Raw genomic sequence first — 22,036 nt, 5'->3', positions numbered from 1 at the left:
CTCCAGTCATATGGAGTTAGGCTAATGAATTATCTGAGACCCTTCATAACTGAAGCAAAAGAAAAATGAAACCTGTTTAACTGGATTAAAAGAAAAAAAGATGAAATCTTCACCAACTCCTGACCAATTTGAGCCCTAAAACTCATAAACTTGGTTGTTTTATTCCACCCACACAAGAACCCTGACTTATTCAAGTGTATAAATATTCCTGCTCTCTTCGGATTATCATTTTAAGAGCCTTCAGATAAACAGGTGCAAAGTCATTGACTGAGTCTGGCTCATTTCCAAATGGCAAAAGCTTCATCTAGACTGTGAACATTTGCAGCTGCCATTTGTGGATATTTCTGCTCATTTCCACACCAGCAAGGGTGGAATCCCAAGCTCCTGTCCCAGGTTCACTGGTTGTAGCTGTACTGGAAAGTCATCTACTTTTCATTGCTTGAGTGGCTCACATAGGCTTCCACACACACCCCAGATCTCACCCCCCAATACTCCCCAAATGATGGCTGTTATACCAGAGTAATAGAGTATCAGGTAAATGTTTTTTTCCTATTGTACGGAATTTTGCTGAGGCCTAAAGGGGAAAAGACCCTACCACGCCTAGCAGCTGGAGTCTGCCTCTTCCCCCCGGGGTTGATGGAGAAGCACCAATTCAAGAACCAGAAGTTCTGCTCCCTAACCTACCCACCTCTACCCCCATTCATTATAAGATGACCAGGTGGGAGAAGGGAAGGTCATCTCCTCTCCCCAGACTCTGGACAGGAAGGGAGGCTTGCCTCTCTTTTCCTCTGTTTAAATAGATCTGCCCCAGACTGAACAAAGGAAAGGAGACTGGAGAGAGATGACAGGGCTGAGGGGGGCAGTAGAGGGTACCCTGTACATCCACCATTTGGCATGAGTATCCCATGGAGGGAGGGGAGCGTGGAAGGTCACTAGGACTGGCTGCCTCTGTGACAGCCCTCCCCAGAGAAAGCCACCTGCTGGATGAAGGATTGCTGCTCCTTCTGCCTGGAACACTGCTTTATGCAATGGTCATCCATTGCTCAGTTCAAACATCATCTCTTCAGAGAGGCCTTTGCCCTCTGGATCTTATGCTCCAGAGCAAAAGTATTCATTCAGTTGGGGGAAAATGTGGAGCATCTTGGAAAGTGCATCTTAGGTGTTCATTTTATCACCATAGATAGAGGTAGTCCTCCATAGCCTCAGTTTTGTGGCCTAGAAAACATGGCTATTAGAATATCAGGCTTCCTCCAAGATGTCTGAGAAATAGGAGGGTAGAAAGTGACTAAGGTAAAGGAAGTACTTGTGGATATTTCAGTTAGAAGATTCAGGTAATTTCAATACTTAAGAAAGTAGAAAGGATTATTAGACAATTCATAGGTAAGAACATATCCATTCTCACCACCAGAGGTTTTGCATGTGGAGAAGGACAAGTGATATTTGCTGCCCCCCAAATTTTTCTTCTTACCAAGAAACTGAAATCACCTTTATCAGGATAAAATACTTTATTTTTTAAGTTTATTTATTTTTGAGAGAGAGAGCACACGTGAACACAGGGGAGGGGCAGAGAGAGGGAGAAAGAGAGAATTCCAAGCAGGTCCCACGCTGTCAGCATGGAGCCCAACACAGGACTCAAACCCATGAACTGTGAGGTCATGACCTGAGCTGAAACCAAGAGTTGGTCGCTTAACCAACTGAGCCACCCAGGCACCCCCCAGAATGAAATACTTTTTAAAACTTGTTATTTTGTGTAGACAAGTGAAATATCTGGTGTTTTTTGTCTGACTCTTTAAGGACAAACTTGAGACTAAAATTTGTACTTTGAAGGTAAACTTACCAGGCCCAACCTTCCAGGTGACATTGACTTTGTGCTACTATCATCTTAGTGTTTGGTGCCAGTTAAAGATTAGACAAGTCCCACTGAAGAAGACCTTTTCCATAAAATTTATCATCTCTCAACCACAGACATACAACTCTATGTCCCATTAGTATTTTTTTCATGTCATGTCGCTGCCATCACGTAGTTACCGCATTCCACAAATGTTAATCATTGTTTCTACAGACAATTTAAAACAGTTTAGGTATCACTTAGAATGTTTTGTGTTGGAGGTAAGAAGGCAAGCCATGTTCAATATGTAAAAATCACAGGAGTGTGTGTGGAAGAGTTTTATATATTACATAGTTACAGAAACAGATTCAGTATGTATGTGCAAATATAGATTTGAAAATAATGCATACCAACATGTTCAAATGTGAACCTTTTAACTGGACTTTGTGGGAGGGGTCAGTATGATGTTTACTTTATATAATGCCTACTCTACAAGTAAGGCACATTTTAGTATTTTTTTAAATTCACTAACTTTTTCCCCCGTATATTATTTTATATAGACTAAAAAGTAATCATCAATGATAAAGTACGGGATAAAGAACAGGCGTTAATCAGTTGCATGAGAGACTTAGAAAAAACACTTAGACTTTTGAGCATGCCCACCTAAATTTTTCAGTAACTGGTTTCTTGGTTTGGCCCTTCTTAATACACATTCATCCAGGATTTAAGTTCTGTTTTGATGTGATAGCCAATTCTTATTGACTGAGTGGACTATTATTTTAACGTTGGCATTTAGATTTTATTTGTAATACAAGCGAGGCCAAAAGAAGATTTGGATAGTACACACATAGCTAATTTATTTAAAATGTATTTAGAATCTATCAGATTTTTCAAAAGCATTCTTTTTCTTTAAGTTAATTTATTTATTTTGAGAGAAAGAGAGAGAGAACAAGTAGGAGAGGGGCAGAGAGGGTGGGAGAGAGGGAGAATCCCAAGCAGGCTCCGCACTGCCAGCACAGAGCCCGATGCAGGGCTGGAGCTCACGAACCGTGAGATCATGACCGGAGCCAAAATCAAGAGTTGGACGCTTAACCCACTGAGCCACCCAGGTGCCCCCCTACAAAAGCATTCTTAAGCTCATTGCAGATGAACAGGGAAAATGTTGACTATCATACTTTTTGTCCCTTGCATGACAGCCATGCTAACATTTTTGTACAATGCAAACTACTAATTTGTCTGACATTCCATGTTAAACAATTTAGATTATTTGGTGAGGTCACTCTCAGTCATATGCCTGGTTAAATCCTACCCTACCCTGTGCTTCCTTATCCGCTTTTCCTCTGTTTTCTTTTTCTACACAGCATTGACCACAATCTGATACATGATTTATACTTTTTAATTACTTGTTGTCTTTCTCTCCCCTGCATGCTCTCCAGGAAGGCAGAGACTTTTGCTAGTTTTGTTCATTGCTTCCCCTGTTGGTAGAACAGCACCTGGCACAGAGCATTGGAGACAACCAACAAATAGTTGTTGAATTCATGAGAGATGCAATGGACATGGGCTTTATCACCAGGGGCAGGTTCATTACTGACTTGCCCTGCTTACCAGTTGCAATTTGGGAAAATTCTTATTTTTAAGTCATAAATAGATTTTTATTTCTCTGGTCTCTCTCTCTCTCTCTCTCTCTCTCTCTCTCTCTCTCTCTCTCACACACACACACACACACACACACACACACCAATATATGTTCATTATGAAATATTCAGAAATACAGAAAAATATGGAAAGTGGTGAAAAATAATAATAATTCCACCCCCCAGAAGTTGTTAAAAATTTTCATATATAGCCTCTGACCACCCGTGTTGATTTCCACTCATGGGATTGCAAACATAGCAGCCATTTGGTGGAACTGTTAGAGATAATGTGTAGAAAACAGCTGTCCCTCAGTGCTATTCTTTTATCAGGATGGAATGCAAACGTGTATTCACCTCCAGATGCATGGGGCACACTATTATTTTGAGACAAGTTCAAGAAAATTTAGCTCCAATTTCAGATATTGATAAGAATTAATATTATAGAAGATGGTCATCATTAGAGATCCCATCCCAAGAGATAACATCTAATGCTGATGGTAATAGTAAAGTAGGAGGAAGGGTCTTCTTACATCTTTAAAAGATAAATATATATGCCAATAAATTAAACAAATATTTTTAAATGTTTACTATGTGCCTGGCTCTGTGTTTATTGCGTTCAGGTATCTTTGCATTTTAGCGTCACAATAACCATGTTACTATTATTATTCCCATTTTAAGAATGAAATGGAGGGGCGCCTGGGTGGCTCAGTTGGTTGAGCGTCCGACTTGGGCTCAGGTCATGATCTTGCAGTTCATGAGTTTGAGCCCCGCGTCGGGCTCTGTGCTGACAGCTCGGAGCCTGAAGCCTGCTTCAGATTCTGTGTCTCCCTCTCTCTCTCTGCCCCTCCCCTGCTCATGCGCTCTCTCTCTCTCTCTCTCTCAAAAATAAATAAGTAAATAAACATAAAAAAAATTTTTTGAAGAATGAAATGGAGGTGTAAAGAGATAGTAAGCTGCCCAGGTCATAGGGCTTGAAGCCAAGGAAACTAGAATGCAAATCCTGGATCTGGCTCCAGGGTCCTCATTCATAGAGCATTTCAGAACAGCATCCAGTGCAAACAGGCAATGGGGGCCTACATGCAATATAGAAGGATGCAAAATAAGAATAACGTCCAGAGGATCAAGAGGATGTCGGTCATGAGGCATGAGCACTCTGTTCCACTCTGCTATCAACTTCCAACAGGATTAATCAGTTAGTTGGCTTTTATTGGTATGAATCTGCCCTTTAAATCCCAATCATGACTAGATGAACCGATGAAAATACTGTTCTTTGGATTCTGAAGTTCAGTTTCAGACCTTGGACCCATAATGACTTTACTAAAGAGTGGGTCCCCACTGGGGCCAAGACAGGGCAGCCGCTCTATCTCAGCAGTGGCTTCAGTGCCACTGATAAGACATTCCATATTCTCCAGCTGGTTTTTGTTACCTGATAGGGAAATCAAGACAGATGATTGGGAAATATGTATCTATGATCAAAAACATGTTATGCAGTGATTGGAATTTAATTTCTGACATGTGAGTTCACCCTTAGTAAGCTAACAGAAGGTTCATTGGACTGGCTGGGCATGCGAAGGTCACACTGATGCCCAGTCTGGTTAGAAGCTGGAGGATCCTAGGAGAACTCCAAATGTTTCCTCCCCTAGCCTATTTTCACCCTCAAGCCTCTGAACACACATCCTATTGATTGCTTCTTGCTTCACCAAGATTCCAGAATCCTTATTTCTAACATTAGTCTAGGACCCTGCCTTCAGTTCCTCACGGCCTCCTTTGCTTGAATGCCCGCTATTAGTGTTCTTGAACTTGAGCCACACCTCACTGTACATAAATTCAGAAACTGAACTTCTTTTTTGACATTGCGTACCCAGAAGGAAGAAATATTGTTGAAAGAAATAAAAGAACTTTGGCATCAGACTGACTTGGACTTTAATTCAAGCCCCACATTCACTAGCCATGTAGACTTTGACTTCTCATCTTGAGAACAACATTTTTTGCCCCTGTGAAAATGGGGGAAATACCTCTTATCCTGCTCACTTGTTGGGACTAAATGAAACAGTGAATGGGCAAAGGTCTGTGGCAGTGCTGAGACATTTCAGGCTCTCGGTCTTCTTGACCTCTTTTCTCAGAGCTGCCCGCATATTTTCTAGACCAGGGGTCCGCAAACCATTTCTGTGAGGGACCAACGAGTTAGTATTTTAAACTCTTCTGGACAAACTCATTCACAGCTGATCACTCAGACCAGTAAAACTTATTAGCTATGTAAATTTGGACCACAGTTGTACATTAATTTGGCATTCCACAATCAAAGTACAACCCAATACTGTAATTCAGTCACTATGAAGGCTTCTCACTCTTTCTGTCTCTTATAAGTCTTAGGCACAAATATAAATTAAGCAGTTCCTTTGTACCTCATTCTGCTTTTAATTTAGAGGACAACCCCACAATGGCTCTGGGATGGCATCAATTATCCTCAATTCGGGCCAGCTTTACAGTCTTAGGAGTGAATTGCTGGTATATAAGTTTTCTACTACTCACAGAATGACTCCTTTTGTGACAACCTGGGGGGCGGGGGAAGCTACTCTGGGCATATCTTAATCACGAATTCAAACTGGCCAGAAAAACAGTCAGAGAAGAGAAAGCGTGCCTATATGCATTATAAGATTTATACAAACTTTTACAAAGAAAACAGAGATCACAGAAGAGTGTGACTTGACTTTTCACCTTTAAAGAAGCGGCACATAAGAAAGTCTGGTTGCGCAATGCCTCCTTGAGGCTCAGCTAAAAAGTAACCCTAGCTGGCCTGAGATCAGCAGCAACCACCACAGCATTTCTTTCTTCCTTCCTGGTTATACAATTCATCATGCTTAGTGAATAGCCCTGGAGATATCACTGCAGCAAAGAAAAAAAGGGATATCTTAAGTTTAATTTTTTTTAATGTTCATTTTATTTTTGAGAGAGAGAGCACAAGTGCGGCAGGGACAGAAAGAGAGGGGAACAAAGAATGCAAAGCAGACTCTGTGCTGCCAGCGTGAGCCCGATATGGAGCTCCAACTCATGAACTGTGAGATCATAACCTGAACCGAAGTCAGACGCTCAACTGATGGAGCCCCCCAGGCACCCCATCTTAGGTTTAATATAATGATAAATAAGAAGCAATGTGAGTGGTCTCATAGAAAGGATCTACCAAGCACCTTCTCAACACAATGTAACCTCTGAAACATTCCCTCAAGATAGGTTGTCCCCATTTTGCATTTAAAGATACTAAGGCTCAGAAAGTTTAGACTTCTGCCCAAATTTCATCTAAACGGCAGGTAATCAAACTGGACTTGAAATCCTCTATTTCTCAGCTCGAGATGATAACTCTGCTTGTACCACACCAGGATGCCCCTTTCAGGGACTAGGAAAATAATTATAGCATTTATATATATGGGAAATCCTACCCTCTCTTTACTTTGTTTTCTAATTAGAACTGATTTTATTTGATCACCAGCCTTGAAAACAGTGTCCTTAATTAAATTGTGCCTAATACATTTCTGTTTAAATAACCATTTAAGCTACATTGTGGGTTATACAGGCTTTTCTGAACTAGCCTGAAAATCTATTCACCCTTTAATTGCTGAGGAAACTATCTGTCCCAAATTGCTGAGGAAACTCATTTATTAATATATATTTGGAGTAATGTTCAATTATGTATTACAGATTTCCAATGTCAATGAGTAAATATTGCCAGAGTGTTATGTAAGTTATTAAAATTTCTGCATTACATTTACATCCACCCATTTTTATTAGACTTCTAAGAGTTCTGAAGGGCTGTGGCTTATGATTAGGAAAGATGGGACAGAAAATAGAGATAGATGTAAATCTCAGCCTTGGCTATACCTGGGAATCATCTGGAGAGCTTTAAAATGTGCAATGTCTGGGTCTAATGCTTAGAGATTCTGATAGTATTTGAGTTGGAGCCTTGGTATCAGGTAACAAGCTTCCTGGGTAATTCTGACAAACAGCCAAGACTGAGAAGGAATGAAAAAGAAACAACAATTAAAAATATCCCATAGGAAAAAAAATTACCCCATAGAATGTACAACACCAAGAGTGAACCCTAATGTAAAGTATGGACTTAGGGTACTTAACCATGTCAGTGTAGGTTTATCAACTGTAGCAAACGCACCACTCTGGTTGGGGTTGGTAAAGGGAGAGGTAGGCATGTGTGGGAGCAGGAGGCATAAGGAAAATCCCTCTACCTTCCTCTCGTTGTTGTGAGCCTGACTAAAACTGCTCTAAAGGAAAAGTCTTTAATTTTTAAAAGCATACAAAATAAATATTTTAAAAAGAAAAAAAAAGGATTTCTTCTTTAATTTGGTTACAGGAAATGTAAATATATATGGAAATGTGACTAGGAAAATATTTAGTGAAGGTAATAATTTAAACAGTTCTTTTAATTTTAAAGACTTTTACGTGACACATGAAAGCCCACTTTTAAAAAGTTGTGCCTACCATGTGCCTCAACATTTCTAAGTGCCTTACACCTGCTATTTCAAGTAGCCAAAATCATACCTAAAGAAAAATGTATGCTTGTAAGTGTATATATTGGAAAATAAGGAAAATTGAAAATAAATGGATCTAGCACAAAATTCAAGAAACCAAAAAATAACAAATAAAATCAAAGAAAAAAGGTAAGAAAGGAAGGAAATAAGGAAGATAAAGGCAGAAACCAACCAAATGAGAAATTGAAAGAAAAAACGAATAGCAATTAAAAATAAAAGTCAAATATGCTCAGTTGGTAGAGCATGTGACTCTTGATCTCAGGGTTGTGAGCCCCATGTTGGGTGTGGAGCCTACTTAAAATAAATAAATAGGTATCTTAAAAAAAATAAAAAGTTGGAAAGTAATAAAATTACTAAATCTAACCTGGCAAACGATCACACCAAAAGAGATAATGTATAAGTAACATTATGGATAAAAAAGAGTCTATAGTTATAAATGAAGTAGGGAATAAAACCACTTGAAGAGCATACTAGTCAGTAAGCTTAAAAATCTATATAACTTTTTCAGATAGTTTTCTAGAGAAACGCAAATTAAGATTCGTTCAAAAAGACTTAGGATACTTGACTGTATAATAACCAGAAGAGAAAACAAAGAGGAAGCTAATCATTTACCTTGAATAAGAACATCTTTTTCAAAATGAAAGATGTGTTTTTTCCCTCTTTCCCTCCTAGGAAGGAGACTTCCTAGAAGTCCCACATCCCGCTTCTGCTGCCATCTCATTAGCCAGAATGTAGTCACATGGCCAAGGGGATTTGAAAAAGGTTGTCTTTACCTGGAAAAGGAAAAGGAAGGGTGGAACAGAAGGACAAAGTCATATTCAGAGGTGGCTAGAAATATCTCTTATTAAGCAGCAACAATCAACTAGATAAATAATGGAAAAAAAGATATAGTTGGGTTTTTTTTTAATGTTTATTTATTTTTGAGAGAGAGACAGAGAGAGAGCATGAGCAGGCTAATGGCAGAGAGAGAAGGAGACACAGAGTCTGAAGCACGCTCCAGGCTCTGAGCTATGAGCACACAGCCTGATGTGGGGCTTGAACTCATGACCCATGAGACCATGACCTAAGCTGAAGTCAGATGCTTAACCCACTGAGCCATCCAGGTGCCCCTATAGTTGGGGTTTTAAGCCATAAAAATAACACGTCCAAAAAATGCATAATCATCATATAAGAAGAAAAAATCAAGTGTGTGTACCTCCAGGCCCAAGGAGACGCCAAAGGTGGCTTTTGGGGAAGGAGTGTGGAGGGAGCTAGGACAGGCTGACAAGGCGGTCACATGTATACATGAAGTCCTGCTGGGCCTTTAACATACTGAGACATATGGTATGTGGACCTCCCTTCACACTTGCTCCAGGCCTGTGTATGTGAAGGACTTATCTGGCCGGGGTGTCAGGATGGGGATTCCTATTTTATATAATTAGGCCAAGGAAATCCTCATTGTTAAGGTGAATGAGTAGAGAGCTGAAGGAATAAAGAGCAATCTGCATAAGTCACAAAATGAACATGTGAGGAAATCAAATTTAAAGTAATACAGAAGAAGCAGCAAACAACCCATCCAAACCCAAACCATATTTATGTTTATGTCGATGAGAGCCATGTGAGAAATGGTTTTCGAACAACTTCTTTGGAAATCTTGACTATGTCATGATCTAGCTTGCTTCTCAAATGGAATTAAAAACTCCTAGCAACCTCAATGTCCCCTGTGTGATAAGAGTGAATCCGGCAGAGGCCTGAAATGGAATGGCTGAGTGTGCGATGAGGTCAGCAGCTATGTGTGGTGTGAGGGAGAGAGGGCTCCATGACGCTGGGCTATAATTGGCTGGTATAAATGCCAGCAAGCCAGGCTGGCAGCAGAAGGAGAGACTGAACCCAATAATCTGAGTAGCAGAAGTTACATTAGTGTTTCTGCCCATTAGTGACAAGCACATGGTTCTTTATAAAACAAACTTCCAGTACAACAGTGTTGGCATATTGAATGCACTTATTCTTTCGAAAAGCACACCAGTTAGGGGCACCTGGGTGGCTCAGTCTGTTGAGCATTTGTCTCGATTTCGGTTTGGTGAGTAACATGTCACTGAGTTACAATATTGTCACATAGGTGTATGCAAGCATAGTTTAATTTGAGTTTTAAGAAAATGCTTCATATGATCTCACAGTGGTGGGGTAGAGCCCTGTGTTGGGCTCTGCACTGAGCATGAAGCCTGACTGGGATTCTCTCCCTCTCTCTCTCTCTCTCTGCCCCTCCCCACTCCTCCCAAAATAAATAAATATATATATATATATATATATATACATATATATACACATATATATGTATATATATATATATACATATATATACACATATATATATATGTACATATATATGTGTATATACACATATATGTGTATGTATGTATATATATATATATATATATATATATATATATATACCAGTTAATTAAACTGTGATTACAATTATGTGGCAGAAGCTATGCAAAAAAAAAGAATGAAAACTGATACAAGTAAAATGATAATAATTGTCCTCGGTTGTCGGGGTAGTTTTTTCTACATTTCTGGGTTTTTTTCTTGCATACTCATTAATTTCATATTTGAAAAAATGTACTAAAACAAGCAATTAAATTTTTAGGCCTTATGAGCCTAGTAAGATGGATAATTAGGAGATAAATATATATTTTTTTCAATTTTTTAAAAGTTTATTTATTTATTTTGAGAGAGACAGAGACAATGTGAGTGTGGGAAGGGCAGAGAGACAGGGAGAGAGAGAGAATCCCAAGCAGGCCCCACACTGCCAGAGTAGAGTCCAGTGTGGGGTTCAAGCTTACAAAACCAAGAGATCATGACCTGAGCTGAAACCAACAGTCAGATGCTTCACCAACTGAGCCACCCAGGCACCCCAGGAGATAAATATATTTAAATCAGTTTAGTCTCAATAATCAATTAGAATGATGATTTGGAAAGAGATGTCACAATATATATATTTCACCCAGGAATAAACTTAACAAGAAACGTGCAAGATCTATGTAAAGAAAAAAAAAAAATATATATATATATATATTTTATATATCCATATATATATCCATATATATATCTCCATACATATTTATATATGTATGGAAAGACATATCTTATTTCCACGTGGGACACCAAATACTAAAAATGCTATAAGAATCCACATTAGTGAGGGGAGCCTGGGTGGCTCAGTCAGTTAAGCGTCCGACTTCAGCTCAGGTCACGGTCTCGCAGTCCATGAGTTCGATCCCTATGTCAGGCTCTGAGCTGATGGCTCAGAGCCTGGATCCTGCTTCCGATTCTGTGTCTCCCTCTCTCTCTGCCCCTCCCCCGTTCATGCTCTGTCTCTGACTCAAAAATAAATAAGCGTTAAAAAACAGGTTACTCTTTAAAAAAAAGAATCCACATTAGTGGATTAAAATGCAATTTCAGTAAAAAAAAAAAAAAAAATCCAGTTAGGCTTCCTTAGAACCTGACATGGGAATTTTAAATTCATCATAGAGAAGAAATTTGTTTAAAAAAGAAGAAAAACTAAAGAATAACAAGGAAAAGGGGGCGCCTGGGTGGCTCAGTCTGACTTCAGCTCAGGTCATGATCTCGCAGTCTGTGAGTTCGAGCCCTGCATCAAGCTCTGTGCTGACAGCTCAGAGCCTGGAGCCTGTTTCAGATTCTGTGTCTCCCTCTCTCTCTGATGCTCCCCCATTCATGCTCTGTCTCTCTCTGTCTCAAAAATAAATAAACGTTAAAAAAAAAAAAAAAAGAATAACAAGGAAAGGGGTGCCTGGCTGGCTCAGTCAGTTAAGTGCTGACTTCGGCTCAGGTCATGATCTCATGGTCCATGGGTTCAAGCCTGTGTGGCACTCTGTGCTGACAGCTCAGAGCCTGGAGCCTGCTTGGGATTCTGTGTCTCCCTCTTTCTCTGCCCCTCCCCCACTCCCACTCTGTCTATCTCTCTCTCTCAAAAATAAATAAACGTTAAAAAAAAAAAAGAATAACAAGGAAAGAGTTGTCTTTCTAAAAGTCCTGTGAAACTGCAGAAATTAAAACAGAAAATAAAGAAAGAGGTGGAAGGAAGAGACCAGACTGTGTGAGATTGATTATCTGATACAGGGGGTATTTCAAATCCAGGAGTGACAATGGCCTGCTCCATGCATAGTGCTGAGAATGGTATTTCAGAAGCAAAAGAAACAAAGTAAGAGTTCTACTTCAAGAGTTCCTGTCTTCAATTCTGACTGGAAAGATTAATGAATGACAAGTCTATCCAAGTAGTAGATGGAAAAACCAGTGACTATTTTATAATCTTGGGATAAGTTACTTTCTTAAGTAAAAAGAAAATTCAGAAGTCATGAAAGAAAATTGTAGCATAAATTGTAGACAAAAGATTAATATAATATGGTAAGCAACCACATAACTAAAGGGGCAAATCCAAAGGAGAAATGCTTAAGTCCAATAAACATATGAAGAGACATTCATCTTCATACATTCATTATGACATGCAAACTAAAGCATCATTGGGATCCATGTCTCTTACATTAGATCGGTTAACATTGAAAAGATTGATAATACCCAGTAGTTGCAAGGTGGTGGGGAAGAGGTATTTCTATACGTGATGGTGGGAATGTAATTTGGTGAGCCTTGTGGGGGTCAATTTGAGAATAAATATTTAAATAACCCAGGAATTCCACATCTAGAAGTCCATTCTACAAAACAACCTAACCATGGATATGTACACAAAGTGTTACCTATAAAACTGAAAAATTAGAATCAACTGAATGTGTTCCTATAAAAGATTGGTGAGATGAATTCTGACTTAACCACGCTAGAGGATGCAATGCAGTGTCATTAAGGACGAAATAGTTCTGCGTGTACCAACGATGAAAAAAGCTTGTGACATGTCACTGAATTGCAATATTGTCACATAGGTGTATGCAAGGATGGTTTAATTTGAGTTTTAAGAAAATTCTTCATGTTATGTAGGGAATGGAGGAGTTTTAAGTTTTATTTTATGAACTTTTATATTGTTTCAAATGTTATTAGTCTTATGTTTTTAAAACACTCGATTTAGCTGCAGTATTCAAAATTAAGTATCTATCAGTCCAGGTGTCCAACTTTCCTGCCCTCACTGGGGTCCAAGCTACTCATCACCTGTCCTCGGTGTATAAAATTTCCCTGGAGGAGCACCTGAGTGGCTCAGTCAGTTAAGCCTCCAACTCTTGATTTTGGTTTAGTTCATCATCTCTCATGAGATCAAACCCCAGCATTGGGCTCTACACTGACAGCACAGAGCCTGCTTGGGATTTTCTCTCTCCCTCTATGCTCCTCCCCTGCTTGCTTGCTCTCTCTCTCTCTCTCTCTCTCTCTCTCTCTCAAAAATAAGTGAGCTTTAAAAAAAAGTTCCCTGGGGCATGCCTGGGTGGCTCAGTTGATTAAGCATCCAACTTCGGCTCAGGTCATGATCTCACAATTTGTGAGTTCAAGCCCCGCGTCGGGCTCTGTGCTGATAGCTCAGAGCCTGGAGCCTGCTTCGGATTCTGTCTCCTTTTCTCTCTGCCCTCCCACGCTCATGCTCTGTCTCTCTCTGTCTCTCAATAATAAATAAATGTTTTTTTTTAAAAAAAAGTTCCCTGGACAGTGTGGAGGTTCCTCAAAAAATTAAAAATAGACCTACCCTATGACCCAGCAATAGCACTGCTAGGAATTTACCCAAGGGATACAGGAGTACTGATGCATAGGGGCACTTGTACCCTAATGTTTATAGCAGGACTCTCAACAATAGCCAAATTATGGAAAGAACCTAAATTTCCATCAACTGATGAATGGATAAAGAAATTGTGGTTTATATACACAATGGAGTACTACGTGGCAATGAGAAAGAATGAAATATGGCCCTTTGTAGCAACATGGATGGAACTGGAGAGTGTGATGCTAAGTGAAATAAGCCATACAGAGAAAGACAGATACCATATGGTTTTACTCTTATGTGGATCCTGAGAAACTTAACAGAAACCCATGGGGAGGGGAAGGAAAAAAAAAAAAAAGAGGTTAGAGTGGGAGAGAGCCAAAGCATAAGAGACTCTTAAAAACTGAGAACAAACTGAGGGTTGATGGGGGGTGGGAGGGAGGGGAGGGTGGGTGATGGGTATTGAGGAGGGCACCTTTTGGGATGAGCACTGGGTGTTGTATGGAAACCAATTTAACAATAAACTTCATATATTGAAAAAAAAATTTTTTTAATTTAAAAAAATAAAAAAAATTTTAAAAAGTTCCCTGGAAAGATTTTAGAAAACAGTGATGCCTGTGCTCCATCTCAGAACAAGTAAGTCAGAATCTCAGGGGTAGGACTGAGGCACCCAATGCATGGTCTGCAGACCAGCAGTATCAACAGGATCTGAGAGCCTGTTAGAAATGCAGACTCTCAGGCCCCACCGGAGACCTACTCCATCAAAGTGTGCATCTTAAATCACACCTCCCAGGGAATTCATTTGCACATTAGGTTGGGAAATGCTGACTATTCCATTTAGTGACCCAGGGTAAATTACTTAATGTATGGAGACTCCACTTTTCTCGACTGTAAAATAGAGGGAAATAATATCTCTGAAAGGTAAATGGGCTTATGTGTGTAAAGTGTCCAGGGCCCCACCAGGCATATAGTAGGGACCCAGTGAATGGTACCTTTTGCATGCTGGTTACTTCCAACTTTGCGCCTCAAAAGTGGATGGCTCACCCACCCGACCTCCACTGACCACCTCACCAGAAAATCCCGTGCTCTGCATACTCTCTGTGAGACATACAGACCAATGATCAGGGTACACGAGGTGGTGGCTACTATCCAGCACACCCATGTGCTTCTGCTCCCACAGGTTCAGCTGTGTGTTTACCAAGAGGCAGCTGGGTGTGTTCCCAAACCTGTTTATGCCAGTAGCACTTGTTATTGAATTACATAATTTAATTAAACATTATGTAAACCAATGAAATAGGAGTCCAAAAAGTAAACTGTTCCCATGAAATGCTACATTGAAGGCTTTCAAAAGACCCAATAAATGCAAGTATCTAAAAATGCGCATGGGTGAGACAACTGTAGAAGACAAGAGAAAAGAAGTCATATGCATGTACAATTATATTCAGGTTGCTTGGCAAGGTTTGAAAATTTTTCTGTCCAAAATAAGGAAACCAAAATTGAATTCACAATTGACGTTTTGTGCGTGAATTTAAGAAGGGTCCATCTACCTGTGCTCACACAGAAGGCCTTGGCTCTATGTCAAAAGATTGGGGGTGAGTATCTCTATGTGTCAAGTTAAAATAAAGTATCTCCAGTATGGGTAGGCATCTCTTGGAAAGATTTCCCATGTGTTCTGGTCACAGAAGGCTTGGCACTCTGCAGGGCCCAAAGAGAATTTGTCTCTGCCATCGTCTCTAATGTACACACTGAGTGGGCTGATTCTTTCCTGTCCTTATATGAAGCCTCAAGCAGCCCTCCCAGTCACTCTGGGTGTGAAATGTCCTGAGATCACCTTTGGTCTTAAGGAAAGCCTTGTTTTAGTAATTAAAATAATCAGTTTAGTTTAATAACAAAATTCCATATTTTCCCCCTCCCTGAGCTGAGGCTTGATTTAGGCCACGAAACCCAAGGTCTTGGGAGTCGGGGACACAAGGGCCATTAGGACAGGTGGATGTCCATCCTCTTTCAGTGCCTCCCCTTACTAACTGCCTTTCCATCCCCTCCAGGGTTGGGCCTGGGACAAGCGGGTTAAGACAAAGGGCACAGTCTTCCATGGATAATACGTCCGCAACCTGGCATGGCTGCCCATTGGTCTTGGGTGTACAGGGTTGAGTCTGTCATGAGGTATTCTCCCCATTGCGAATCCCCGCTGAAAAGCACATGATGAAAGCGATCATTCCTCTGCCTGCCTGCTCTCACTGCCTACACTCAACCCTCAGGCTGCTAGTCTGAAGAACTCTCCAGAAGGCCCTTTCTTGGTGGTCCTTCTTAAGAAGACTCTAGGCCAGCTCCCTCACATGAATCCAAACAACAAACCAGAAAAACTCACCTCCTTGTCCCAATGTTGGTGAAAGAACAGCTTAGAGTTCTAGCCATAAGAGCTTGTCAACACCTAGGGTCTCCAAGTACAGTTGTACAGATTATACACATTGTCATCTGTGTGGATGGCACCTTACAGTTGTGCAGTGTACCATCTGAACAGTCATCCTCAGAGTCACTAGCTCACTGAAACCCAGAGAACACACATCAAGCTTAGGTGACTGCCTCAAAGCCTTTTTCACTTGGATTGGGAAGTGATAAAGCACACCTCTCCCCCTACTAAATTAAAGGGGAAATGTCACAGCTCTCCAAGAACTTTCTCCATAAGAATCCTCTCTCTTTGATCCTCTTTACTCTCCTCTTCAACTTCCTAGCCCCATCTTAAATTACTTCTAAGGGTCACAAAAACAGAATTTTTTTGACCACCTGGTTTACATAGGACACTTTGGAGTATGAGTTTATTGTTTGTTCTTATACCTTCCTTCAAACAGGACAGAAATTGCTCTTGTTACACCTTTAATTGACTTTTAAAACTAATTGACCAAGAGAGTGCCTGGGTGGCTCAGTCGGTTAAGCATCCAACTTTAGCCCAGGTCATGATCTCATGGGTCCTGAGTTTGAGGCCCCATTTCAGATCCTCTGTCCCCTGTCTCTCTGCCCCTCTCTTGCTTACCGTGTTCTGTGTGTGTGTGTGTGTGTGTGTGTGTGTGTGTGTGTGTGTCTCAAAAATAAGTAAACATTTTGGGTGCCTGGTGGCTCAGTTGGTTAAGCGCCCAACTTTAGCTCAAGTCATGATGTCACAGGTCATGAATTGGAGCCCCCACTTTGGATCCTCTGTCCCCCTGTCTCTCTGCCCCTCTGTCACTTGCGTGTGCTCTCTCTCTCTCTCAAAAATAAGTAAACACTTGGGGCACCTGGGCGGCTCAGTCAGTGAAGCACCCAACTTCAGCTCAAGTCATGATCTCACAGTTCATGGGTTTGAGCCCCACATTGGAATCTGTGCTGACAGCTCGGAGTCTGGAGCCTGCTTCAGATTCTGTGTCTCCCCCTCTCTCTCTGCCCCTCCCCCACTGGCACTCTGTCTCTCTCTCAAAAGTAAAAAATAAACATTAAAAAAATGTTTTAATAAGTTAACATTAAAAAAAACAAAACAATAATTGACCAACTGTGGACCCAATGGCTGTTGTACATGGAAACACTTTATGCAGGAGGATGCGCCAACAGAAGGGAATCAGGCATTCAGAGAACTTTCACAGAAATGCTTCACAGAAATGCACAATTTACATTAGCCTTGAAACATCTGCCAGACCAAATCTAAGTGGAAGGGTACAGGAGCCAGAGAGGGGTCCTATTGGTGGAGAGATTGACATTGACTATCCATATTCACTCAAATTATGTTATCATGTCTGTGAAAACTTGGTCTGGCAAACATCAAAAAGACACAAGAACGGGATAATCTTAGCCTCTTTTCCTGCTTTAGAAGTTAGAATGATTGTTTAAGAGATGTCAGGTGAAATATTTCCTACTTTGTGTCATGAAACAGCCTTAAACCCTATCAAAAGATTATGGCTGTGGGGCACCTGGGTGGCTCAGTCGGTTGAGCATCAGACTTCAGCTCAGGTTGTGATCCCACAGTTTGTGAGTTTGATCCCCATATCTGGCTCGCTGCTGTCAGTGTGGAGCTCGCTTCTGATTTTCTGTCTCCCTCTCTCTCTGCACCTCCCCCCCACACTCAAAAATAATAAAAATAAATTAAAAGGCTATGGCCATAAACCCCATAGGATGATACACTGCTCAAGAATGCAGTTGCTGAAGCCATGAGAGGTAGCCCTCCAGGTCCACACTCATGGGCTCAGCTGTGTTTTCCACAGCAGAGGACTAAGCTAGCATGGTCCTGATGGGTGTCACCCCAGTCCCATGCTTCTCCAGACCTAGCCTTTGCCATTGTGAGATCAAAACTGAGGCCAGACCCCCACTTCCCTCCTGCTGAGTTCTTCTTTGGGACCTTGTCATTGGGTCAGCCTTGTACTTTACAGTTTTCAAGGTCAGCACTGAAAGAAGCAAATTTCCTTCAAGCCCCTTTAACTGCAGTGCAACTATGTGGCCATTAGGTGGATATGACCCTGATGCCCAAAGACACTGCAGAGTAGGAGTTGCAAAACATGTGTTTTGTGTTTTGTTGCCATGGGCAATGTTGAAAACAAATTAGTTACGAACATTTAGAGATTAGGCTATATCACATGAAAAGGTGATTTTTTTTTCTTGTCTTGAAATTAGAATCTCTCTCAACATACTGGGCCTAAATTCCTAAATGGCAACAGATAACTAAAACATTTTTTCCTGATACCCTGTGATAATAAACACATTTGATCTCCGAGGTTCATGGGTTCAAGCCCTGCATCAGGCTCTATGCTGACAGCTCAGAGCCTGGAGCCTGCTTTGGATTCTGTGTCTCCCCTCTCTCTGCCCCTCCCCCATTCACACTGTCTCTCTCTCTCTCTCTCTCTCTCTCTCTCTCTCTCTCTCTCAAAAGGAAAAAAATAAACATTAAAATTTTTTTAAAATAAATAAATAAAAAGTTTATCCTAAAAGTAAAAGGTAAGGGCACCTGAGTGGCACAGTCAGTTAAGCAACTGACTCTTGATTTTGGCTCACGTCATGATCCCACGGTTTGTGAGTTTGAGCCCCACTTCAGCACAGAGCCTGCTTGGGATTCTCTCTCTCCCTCTGTCTCAAAATAAATAAATAAACTTAAAAAAAGTAAAAGCTACACTTGAAATTCTCTTTAAGGTCTTATGAATTGCACTGCAATTTCCTCTGCCCATTGGAGAAACACATTTTAATGGAGTCCTTTACCTGACTCACCCAGAAAATACCTCCAAAGCCTTCAGGACCATGCCAAACATGATCTCCTGTGCTGAAACGTCACCAGCTTCTTGGGGCTGCTTCCCTTTGCTTCCATTATACCTAAGTCTAGTTAGTCTTTTTCTGATGATGTAATCATCATTCATCTCCCCAACCGGACTGTGAGCAATTTGAGAAAAAAAAAAAAAAGGTAATAATTTACAGGGCATTCCTAGCAGCTGAGCTATAATGTCTGATTAATGCTTATTTAATAGTGCATCATCCTTCAGGTCTCAGATTAGATATAGTTTCTATGAAGAAAACTTCCAACCTGTCCTGACACAACTGACTTTACCAGAACCCCTGTTATGCCTCTCCAAATATGGCCAACTTCTCATTCACAGCACCTGTTACAATGGTAGTTCATTGTTTGGTGGGAATTATTTGTTTGTCAGGGCCTTCCCCACCAGATTCGTGAGGCTGAGCCTATGTCTTCTGGTTCCTCAGTGTATTCACCCATCTGCCTAGTACAGTGCCCAGCAGCTTTTCTCAAGTGGTTGCATGGCCCATGCATAGTCATCAGGGTCATGAGTATCCAGCATAACAGTTCTGCCACTGCCCCCATGCTCCTGTCTGCTGTCACCATCTGTAAGTCCCAGGAGAAAGGGCCCCTGCCTTCTTTTGCTCACCATTATGGCTCCAGTCCAGTGCCTAGTTCAATGTCTGTGTCTGGAGCACCACATATGCGTATCCCTTGCTCTAGTCATCACCTCAGCCCCCAGTTCTGTGCAAACTTTCACCTACATTGTGCAGGTAAAATCTGTCAGTACCTCACTGGCCCAAGGTGTGGAATCCTGGGAGAACCTACTTGACTCACAAGAATACACAAGCCAGAAGCCAGGTTGTTAGTGCCTGTGGGGCCACTCTTGGTCAGTGGACAGTTATATGAGATCCATTTCAGAAAGCTTCTCAAGAGATCCAGGGGGCTGAGGCACAGCAGCCCACAGTGCTAGGCAACTTCTTAATGCATCCTTGTGCTGTCTTTCTCTCTGTTCTTTTTCAGTCCTCTGGCCTCTCACTCTTCCCTGCGATCACTTCCCAAATACACCTCCCATAGAGGCGTATACCTATATAGGTGTATATAGGCTCTGCTCTCAGGGAAATCCAGGGCAACATATGATGCAACAATTTGTTGTTGAATGAATGAATGACCCAGTGAATAAACAAGACCTTAACCATTGTGGATGCATGAGCATAACTGGGTCTCCAAAAATATCATGAATGATCATTTGCATTCATTACCACTCCTAAGAATAGAATTACCTCCAACAGATAGAAGATGTTATCCCAAAGAATGTCTTTAAAAGAATAGACTCATTAAAAAGCAAGAAGGGACTAGTTGGTGGTTGCCAAGGACTGGAGGGAGGGGGGGATAGGGAGTTATTTTTAATGGAATTAAAATTATTTTAAGGGCACCTGGATGGCTCAGTCGGTTAAGTGCCCGACTTTGGCTCAGGTCATAATCTCACTGCTTGTGAGTTCAAGCCCCACGTCGGGCTCTGTGCTGACGGCTCAAAGCCTGGAGCTTGCTTTGGATTCTGTGTCTCCCCCCTCTCTGCCTCTTCCCTGCTTTCTCTCACTCTCTTTCCCTCTCAAAAATAAATAAACCTTAAAAATTAAAAAAATAAAAATAAAATTATTGTGGAAGAATTAACAGAATTTCAGTTTGGAAGTTGAAAAAGTTCCGGAGATGGCAAGAGGTGATGGCTGCACCACAGTGCAAAGATACTCAATACCACTAAAATGTACACCTAAAAATGGTTAAAATGATGCATTTTGTTATGGATACTTTACCATAATAAATAATTATAATAAAAACTATAAGTATAATAAGATTATAATGATAAAAAACACATTGGACACTAACAAATAGTAGGAAATAAACACCAATGTTGCTACCTGTGATATGGGAGTGGGATTTTAGAATATACACTCTTTAGTTTCCAATTTTCTCCACTGCTATTCTACTGCATTCCTCACCTGACAGTGGTTATGACCGTGCTATTCTTCTTGAGATGGCCCCAAAACATTAATATACATATTTTAGCTAACATTAAATTCTGAGTACAAAAGGAGACTTATTAACTAGCCTGCTTGTCTTTAATGATGATAATTTAATGATGATAATGGAAAAATTTTTGTTTTGTTCTCTTCCATTTCACTTTTGTTAGGACTTAATTTTGACAGGAGGTAAAAATGAGACTCTAACCCCTGGTATGGCTTGCTTTTCTAAAGGATATGCTTGTAACATATATTATACTTTTATATAAAACATGAACATTAAACAAAGTAGTGCTTTCACTTTTTATGAAAATAAAGCTAACCCTCATTAATTACCTCCTTAATCTCCTTATCACTTCCCATTATTATTATTATTATTATTATTATTATTATATATTTTGTTATCATTGATTCTCCATTAACATCCGTGTTCCTTTTTTAAGGTGATCACACTTTCCTTCTCCACAATTTTGGGTTTAACTAAGACCATTTACCCCCAAACTTAGTGATCAGTGTGTGCATTCCATATGCATTCTGCTACTACTAGGTGACAGGATTCTGGGATTTCAACCCACTTTCATCACAGCCACCATTTCTGTTCTGGAGCAAGTTGCTGTATCTTGCTTCTGACCAACTTTTCAGAAATAGTATAAGACCACATAAGAAAAGTGGGAAGTCCCTAGGAATTCCTATATGCGTTTTCTAAGGTTATTCCGTGGAACACTTGTGCCACAGGGTAGTCCCATGAAAATAGGTTTTGATCAAATATATATGAGAAAAGGCTACATGTTTATTCTCCTTTTAGAGACTAACAATGCACAATAAGTGTTTTAAAGGGTCTAAGAAGTCCTTCACTAGAAGGAAGGAAGGAAGGAAGGAAGGAAGGAAGGAAGGAAGGAAGGAAGGAAGGGGAAAGAAAGGAAAAGAAAAGGGGAAAGAAAAGAAAAAAACAAAAGAAAAGAAAAGCAGTCATTTATCTTTGCTGATAAATGAATAAATACCTGGCTACTGAAATTTTTCTTTTATGTAACACCAATCTTAACATCCCTTGGAACAAAGTTTCTACAGAACATACTTT

The 22,036-nt window shown here is 40.5% G+C and overlaps 1 protein-coding gene and 1 long non-coding RNA gene across 7 annotated transcripts in view; one reads left to right on the top strand and one right to left on the bottom strand.

The window, feature by feature from the left end:
* Positions 1-22,036, top strand: part of KLHL31 (kelch like family member 31) — a 196,554-nt gene that overhangs the window by 39,398 nt on the left and 135,120 nt on the right. The gene's annotated exons all lie outside the window — the stretch shown is intronic.
* Positions 6,205-20,015, bottom strand: LOC122220038. 2 transcript variants are annotated; one of them, XR_006202654.1, is made up of 3 exons: positions 19,775-20,015; positions 8,616-8,776; positions 6,205-6,348 (listed from the first exon to the last, which is right to left on the bottom strand). It is a non-coding gene; the product is annotated as an uncharacterized LOC122220038 (long non-coding RNA). The 2 variants fall into 2 exon arrangements; XR_006202653.1 differs by lacking the exon at positions 19,775-20,015 and adding an exon at positions 18,919-19,071.

Source organism: Panthera leo, chromosome B2 (assembly GCF_018350215.1).
Source record: "Panthera leo isolate Ple1 chromosome B2, P.leo_Ple1_pat1.1, whole genome shotgun sequence".
Classification (NCBI taxonomy): Eukaryota; Metazoa; Chordata; class Mammalia; order Carnivora; family Felidae; genus Panthera; species Panthera leo.
The sequence above is the reverse complement of the archived record's forward strand: the minus strand, read 5'-3'. Positions and strand labels throughout refer to the sequence as shown.